The sequence below is a fragment of the Palaemon carinicauda genome, chromosome 8, assembly GCF_036898095.1.
Source record: "Palaemon carinicauda isolate YSFRI2023 chromosome 8, ASM3689809v2, whole genome shotgun sequence".
In the NCBI taxonomy this organism is placed as follows: domain Eukaryota; kingdom Metazoa; phylum Arthropoda; class Malacostraca; order Decapoda; family Palaemonidae; genus Palaemon; species Palaemon carinicauda.
The window spans coordinates 159,622,404-159,631,364 of NC_090732.1; positions in this window are offsets into that span (position 1 = coordinate 159,622,404).

Genomic DNA, 8,961 nt, shown 5'->3' on the forward strand with positions numbered 1-8,961 from the left:
AGGTGATATAACTGGCTGATGCATCATAGTTTTTTTCTCCTTCCTCGTTCACCTTCGAGAATCTCCTTTAACCATGAATTCGTTATTCTTATTTCTGAAGTGACGAATACAGATGTCATTTTACGATTGATGTTATCACTATGTGCGGCATCATAAAATGAGCTTCACTTCTAATGGGTCGTGTCATATTTACGATCTTATTTCTCCTTATATGATACGTCAATACACAACATATGTATGTACTGTACATTATACTTAAGGGTCACATCTTACGGAAGATGACACACACTGACTAACTAATAGGAAAAAAATAATGGAAATCATACAAATTATGAGAAACAATATTTTAAATAAAAAGAATATTCCCTCAAGAATTTAATAGCAGCAAGCCAAAGTACTTTAGGTAACAGAACAAATCATAAGTGTACCTCAACTGAAGGTTCTAGAGCTTTCAATTAAGCGGGCCCAAAATTGTATAACAAGCTCCCATTATACATCCGAAAGACTGAAGATATTAAAGCATTAAAAAAGTTGAAGATTTTTTTTTTTTCCGAAGTGCTTCCATGATGTAGATTTGACAATTGCGCGGATAACGATATATGTATGATACTCTAAAGACTTAGAAATGTACATTACGTATACGACAACAAATCTTGTAGGTCCTGCAACAGAGCTTTTCTGCATGTGACAAGACCAGGAAAACTGACCTTAAAGTAACTTAAGAATCCAAGAAAACTAACTATTAGAGTCATATGTCGCATGAAACATGAGGATTGCCAAGGATGAATTTACACCAATGGAAGCAGTGTGACGAACATAATTAAAGCTAGCCCTTCCGTGCACATGGCAGACATGATTCAGGAAATCATGCAATGATTCAATAAAATGCAGAACTTGCATTATCAAAGAAATATAAATTTTGAGAAACTGCTATGGCGATGAGGTAGCCCGGGTTACTCTGACGAAACTTACAGTAGTATATATATATATATATATATATATATATATATATATATATATATATATATATATATATATATATATATATATATATATATATATATATATATACATACATATATATATATATATATATATATATATATATATATATATATATATATATATATATATATATATATTGATAAACAGATAATTGTAAAGATGTCTTTTCAAAATCAGCGGAAATTGAAGATCTGTCCACTTTACTTCCAGTCAGTCAAGTGGAGGAGCGCCATCTTGGAAATACCAAAGAAGCAAAGAAGTTCGCATAACATGAAACTCAAGAAGAGATTCACTAAGCCCCTACATTTGCTAGTTGCGCACTACAATTGTCATATTAAGTAAATGCGTTACAAAGATAAGTTCCGTGCTTTTAAAGAACACAGCGAGGAACACACACACACACACACACACACACACACACACACACACACACACACATATATATATATATATATATATATATATATATATATATATATATATATATATATATATATATATATATATATATATATATAGGTAGGTAGGTAGGTAGTAGGTTGGCAAGGGCACCAGCCACCCGCTGAGATACTACCGTTAGAGAGTTATGGGGTCCTTTGGCTGGCCAGACAGTACTACGATGGATTCTTCGTTTTGGTTACGGTTCATTTTCCCTTTGCCTACACATACACCGAATAGTTTGGCCTTTTCTTTACATATTCTCCTCTGTCCTCATACACCTGACAACACTGACATTACTAAACCATTCTTCTCCACTTAAGGGGTTACTGCACTATCATTGTTTAGTTGCCACTTTCCTCTAGGTAAGGGTAGGAGAGACTCTTCAGCTATGGTAAGCAGCTCTTCTAAGAGAAGGACACTCCAAAATCAAACCATTGTTCTCTAGCCTTGGGTAGTTCCATAGCCTCTGTACCATGGTCTTCCACTGTCTTGCCTTAGAGATCTCTTGCTTAAGGGTACACTCAAGCACATTATTCTATCTTTTTTTCTCTTCTTGTTTTGTTAAAGTTTTTATAGATTGTAAGGGAGATATTTATTTTATTGTTACCGTTCTTAAAATATTTTATTTGTCCTTGTTTCCTCTCTTCACTGGGCTATTTTCCCTGTTGGAGCCCTTGGGATTATAGCATCCTGCTTTTCCAACTAGGGTTGTAGCTTAGCAAGTAATAATAATAGTAATGATAATATATATATATATATATATATATATATATATATATATATATATATATATATATATATATATATATATATATATATATGTGTGTGTGTGTGTGTGTGTGTGTGTGTGTGTGTTTACGTGTGTGTGCTTGCGTTTATGATTATGTATGCATAAAGATTTGTGGAAATCATCTCTTAAGCTCAGGATTCACCATATGACATCTGTAGCCCAATTCTAGGTCGTTAAGTATCGTTAAAACCCCGAGAGAGAGAGAGAGAGAGAGAGAGAGAGAGAGAGAGAGAGAGAGAGAGAGAGAGAGAGACGCCAGTAGCAAGCTAGTTGCTTACTTGCTACATAAGTGCCTAATGCTTGTTAATCACTCCAAGCTCTAGATAAGGACGCTATCATTTCAGAGATGAGTTCGGGGATCCCAGTGTCCTTGACTTTCTGAGTCCTTAATCAAATAAACACTTCGCCTCTTGATGGTGAGATACGGCCTTCGAATGATACCTAAAGCCCGAAACAAATTTACTTTCCCTTTTGGACCTTAATGCAGCAATGAGTATAAATTCCAACCACGTATGACCGACCAGTTACTCGCCTTGAACTTCTATCCACGTTTTATTGGCCGTGGGACCTCGTATTCCTCCAGTTTTTTACTTCAGATGCCTAAGTATAAACGTAAATGGTAAAATATATATTTTGTTTTTAATTCTGTTTGTAAAAACGGTGGTCTTGTTTCAAACTATAGTACCATGTAAATCTGACGGGATCCTTCTCATCCATTTTTTTTTATATAAATATATAATTTTTCTAGTCATATAACTTGCAAATTCAAGGAAAATCTATGAGCGTGCTTTAACTATTACGCAATTCAGCACTATACGTTGGTAAACATGAAGGAAGTATGTAAAAAGTTACATAAATTATGTATCACCGGTTAATATCACATTCTTTTTTTTTCTGAATCAATGATAAGTCCCTGAGGAGAAATCTTTCATTTCTTACAACAATAGGCCTACTGTTGTTCATCTCTTTATTATGAACGCTCTTACTCTTCCTGGATGTTAGAATTGTCTCCAAAACTTGTTATCCACATCCATCGGGAAACACCTGACCATTTCTCGTCTGTTACCCATTATAAAACTATAATGACTAATCTTTGTTTAAATTCAGTGATAAATGTATACTGTGTGCATTGACTCATACCAGATAGAAGTGATTACTCCGATAAAGGCATTCGGTCAACCTTTCTGATGTTAAATAAAGGCTTAAAATTACTTCAAGAAAATATTTAAAACCGTTCTGAAAATTAATTTAGTTGGTGTTATCTTTACACGAGCCTCTCTCTCTCTCTCTCTCTCTCTCTCTCTCTCTCTCTCTCTCTCTCTCTCTCTCTCTCTCTCTCTCTCTCTCTCGTGAAATTAATTATGTAAATTTCATTTATACAAACTGTAATTAGGACTGTGTTTTTTCAATAGAAAAACGAGTGAATGTGACGAATGTTATACTAATATCTCATCGTATATTTACGGTATATTTCACCAACTCTACACATTTTTAACGCTTTATGGAGATTTTGACTTCAACATCATCTTGGAAAGCAAGACTGCTTGATCTAAAAGCAAGTGTCACATAATTTCTCTAAATTTTTGATTGTGAATTACGAAACTTAATTTCCCCCGTTTATTCAAGAGAAATGTATTCTTTTAGACTAGTGTTTTCAACATTTGGTTTAATAATGATAACTATAGTTCTTTGTTTACTTGAAAGAATTCGATATGTATATTATTGAAATCACACTAACCATATCTTACCTTCCAATTCCATTAGTAACACAAAAAGGCAAGCATCTGAACTCGAATTTTTTTTCTTTCTTTTTATTACAACCGCACAATTCTGTTCCTACTTGGTGTACAGTAGGCCTACGTACCATAAGGTTTAAAATCAAATGCTTTTGTCCCTTTGAGCTGCTCACATTTTTTTCGAAATAGCGGTAGATAATCATTTTTTTTTTTTTTTGATAAAACACTGTAGAAAAACTCTTATAGGATACTTACTGCAAACATTTCAAACGTCAAGAGCAAGCACAAATTGAACACAACCAACAATGTAAAGTGATTTAACAACGGAATAAACTTTCTTCCTAAAGCCCGGCTACTGAATTTTTTCAGTTATGTCTGGCCCATCATTAGAGGTAAATACATCAACTAAACAAGTTATATAGAAGTTTAATGGGCTCGGTGAAATAAGCTTGTCGTAAATTAAAAATCTATACAATTGCCAGTTTATTAAATGAATTCAGCAAATTGAGTTGCAATTTTGATATGGATTTTAAATGATTTTGTTTTTACACTGAATATAGTTAACCTGCATTGTTTATATGTAATCGGGACTGTCTCTGATGCATACATACACTTACATTACAACACGTGGTCGTTTGATATAATCTTTCCTCGTGACGTAGTTAACATAAGTCACCATGAGTTACCTCAAGCGTCATGTTTAATCATATTATTCTGCTGGTTATTGCATAACCAATGTTTCTAAACCATGGGTTGTTCTGTGACCTTTGTATCGTGACTTCTATAACATGCAATTCGACCACATGCAATGTAGTCTAGGCCTAACCATATAACATTTGTTTATCATTGTGTAACAGTTAGCGTGTGAGTATTAACATATAGGTTTACCTGCCACAATGTAGGCCTACTCTATATTATTATTATTATTATTATTATTACTATCCAAGCTACAACCCTAGTTGGAAAAGCAAGATGCTATAAGCCCAGGGGCTCCAACAGGGAAAATAGCTCAGTGAGGAAAGGAAATAAGGAAATAAATAAATGAAGAGAACAAATTAACAATAAATCATTCCAAAATAAGAAACAACGTCAAAACAGACATGTCATATAATAAACTATCAACAACATCAAAAACAAGTATGTCATAAATAAACTATAAAAAGACTATGTCTGCCTGGTCAACAAAAAAGCATTTGCTCCAACTTTGAACTTTTGAAGTTCTACTGATTCAACCACCCGATTAGGAAGATCATTCCACAACTTGGTAACAGCTGGAATAAAACTTCTAGAGTACTGCGTAGTATTGAGCCTCGTGATGGAGAAGGCCTGGCTATTAGAATTAACTGCCTGCCTAGCAGAATTCTTTGAATGCTACTGTCCTTAACCATAGTAAATGTAGTTGAATTGGATTACGAACGAATGAAAGTAGCTGTAGGAAGGCCTACTTATGGATTGAATGTATCGAACAGTGATGTAATGAGAAAGGTGAATCTATAGTACAAGGAAGATTCTGGGAGTTTTTCTAACCATGTGATAAAATGAAAGTGTCTAGAGAAGCATGGTTCCTGGTACCCAGTTCTCTAATGATCTTTCCTCGGTTCCAAAGCGTGGGCACACTAACTGAGTAGGTGCTAAAAGCTAGTACTAACTACAATCTAACCTTAAAGCAATTTCTTTTTGCAATGCATATTTCTGATTTCTATTACCTGGAGGGAACCCACCAACTACTAATAGTATGACATAATTATCATAACGTCATGGAGAAAAAATGAAATTAAACTGTGTTCTATATGAATGCATGTATCAGACTGTACTAACTCTGACTCGTGTGTTTATTATTAATTTCAAAAAGTTAAAGAAATAAAATCCATGTTAGATTTATAACTTAATGTGCTAAATTCAATGTTTAGATATTCGCTGCCTGAAGTTTTTTGTTTTTGTTTTTTATTTTCATTCGAATATATGATCTGTTTTTTTTTTCCTACACATCTCAGAACTCGTATGATTATTCTTTCGTTCATAGTTTAATTTTCGGTCTAATATACCTAATATAGCCTCCATCATTATAATCACCTCCCAAGTGCTTAATTCGTTTACATAGCTTCTTACACTAACCACATTCGACTAATTTTCAATTCTTGTATTCCTATTTCCTTGGCTATCTTATCCTTCCTCTCTTATAAGTCCTTATTTTGTATACCAGTTAATTCCTTCCACATAAATTTCATACTTTTTATCTATGACCATCACATTTTCTCCTCAGGAGTCTTTAAAAGGTTTCCTTACTTGGTCTTCACATACCTCTTGCAGTATCTCCTTCCATCCTGATCTTGCAATATTGTAGCATAACATTTCTATTCACTTCTGTGGGCTTTAACTCTTTCATTTCATTATACATATAATTTGGGTGACTAAAGGTCCAATAAGTATAATATATGAAAAATACTCTGTTTTCGTACAGTTCCAGTGGAAATCCCAGAGCCGGAGGTAGATGTTCGTTCGTTTTAGATTACACAGAACTTATCTCTGAGCGGGGACTCTTTGACTGTAAGTCATGCCTCTGTTCCAAATTATGCTGTCTCACAATCCATGAGCCAGAGCACATTGTTTGAATGAGTTAAGCAAAGTACCATGGCACCAATTAATTAAGAGACTTCATTAGAGGGATGTGGGGGCCAGCTACTGGAAGCATCCCTGCATCCCACTCAAACTAGATAGTTTCTTCAGTGTATGCAAGCATACCATCCTTGTGAGCTAAGGATGGGAGTTTGGGGGACCCTATATGCCTACATTCTGAGTCATCAACAGCCATTGCCTGGCCCTCCCTGGTCCTAGCTTGGGTTGAGAGGGGGCTTGGTATTGTCCTGCTAAGTAGGGCAATGTTGCTGTCTGTACCAACCATGTGTCACATGATCGTAATTAGTTCTTTTTGTGTTTGCATCTTCGCTCTTCCCTCGCACTAAAAAGAACCTGAATAAACATGTCTGTTTTTCTCAATGGTAACGGTGTAGATTTTGAACAGGAAAATTCCTGTTGCCTTTAGCATTTGTATACAAAGGAGAGTGATCAATAATAAACTCACTCAGTTGCTTTCATCCTGTCTTTGAGTCACCACCTTTCTCAGACCGTCACATTGGTGACCCGGGAGTGACTCGCTCCTCCCGCCTTCCACCCTTCCACCCCCCCCCCCCCCCGCCTCTCACCGTTACTATGACGCCGTCAACGCATATCTTCTGCAGCAGTACTCGCCGTCGCCAACCGCACGTATAGCAAAGCTTTTTCAGCTCTCTCAACAACCGTTGGGGGACCAAAGGGCTTCGCTCACCCTCGGGAAAATGACCAGTATCACTCGTCTGCAACCTGCCGCAGATGGCTCTCTTCGTGAGGTGAACCTACTTCATGCCCTTGGGGTAAGCCGTTTACCCGAACCTGTACACGCTGCCATACCCGATGTCGATAGTTTACCCATAAAGGACTTGATGACCAAAGCCGACGCCCTTATGGACAGCCACTTCATGACTTTCTAAACCTCGATCAACGCCTCCACTCCTGACGAAGAGGACACCTATTCAACTTCAACCGAAGCTGACATGAATGCCGTAGGACACATATGCCTATGAATGCCATAGGTTACACACGCCTATGAATACCGTAGGACACACACACCTATGAATGCCGTAGGACACACATACCTATGAATGCCGTAGGACACACACACCTACCCCGTGATGAGCCGGAGCGGCAACAACGTCACCCATCATCCACCACTCGCTCGCGCCCCAACCAACGACTTCTATAGCCACTCACTGCCGCTAATCGGTGCAGTTTTTGTTACTACCATTACAGATTCAGGGCGCCCTATTTAACATGTACAGTATGTCATTTTTAGGGGGGGAGCCATGTACCAACTGTGTGTCACACGATCGTACATAGTTCATTTTGTGCTTGTATCTTCGCTCTTCCCTGGCACTTAAAAGAACCTGAATAAACATGTCTGTTTTTCTCAATGGTAACGGCCCATCACATGTCCCTTGCCTCTGCCATTCATAAGTAGCCTTTAAATCTTATTTCTATGTCGTTAAATTGACCGCTGATATTTAAGTTCATTGTCAAAAATTCGTCACTGTTTTCTTTAGCTATTAAAGATACGCTTCAAATAAGATATGATAGGGTCTTAACAGAAGAGTCTTCTTATGGGAGGCAAAGATGAGCAGAGTTTTTGACATCATTATTTGGCCTCTGACGTATACCCCTTGAAACTTTGATTTTTTTTTTTTTTGTGCAAAAGTGCACTAAACATCACATAGGTGTGCAAACTGTTTTGCTAACACATCCAATTCATTTTATGACAATAATGTTAACAACTGAGACACATGCAGTGGGTTTTTGTGGTGGGGTATTTCCATCGTTGTAGGGTGAGGTGTATGAGGGGACACGGCTGCAATTGGAGAATAGACTGTCTGAAGTTGTAGCAATAAGGGTAACTTTGATAATGCTGAGGGCTTATCTAGTCCCTGCCTGAAGTGTCGTGCAGCTTGGGATAAGCTGGTGTTATGTGACACTGGTCCTCTGATTTTTCATGGGCGATGTCTTGATAGTCCCACTGATTGATATCGGCAAAGGAATGGGGATGAGGTTTTTTACTGGCCAACCAAGGAGGCATATGACAGGTAAGATTTTTGTCTCAGAGTCACTGATGTTGCAATATTGTAAGATGGTATGCTGCAGGGTGTTTTTATCAAGTTCACCACAGACCTTTGTTACTTGTGATTAGGTGATTCCAGACAGTTTCCACACTGACTTCTATCCTGCAGTTCGAGTGAGGAAAGAGAATGGAAATAATGCAATGGTGGACACCTGACTTGTAGGAATGCCTTTATAGTGGGTGCAGTGAATTTTGGTTCTCCATCACTGGATAGTGCATCTGGTATGCCAAAGGTCACAAAGGTAGGTCAAAAGCAATAGATCAGTTCATCATGGCCACCTACA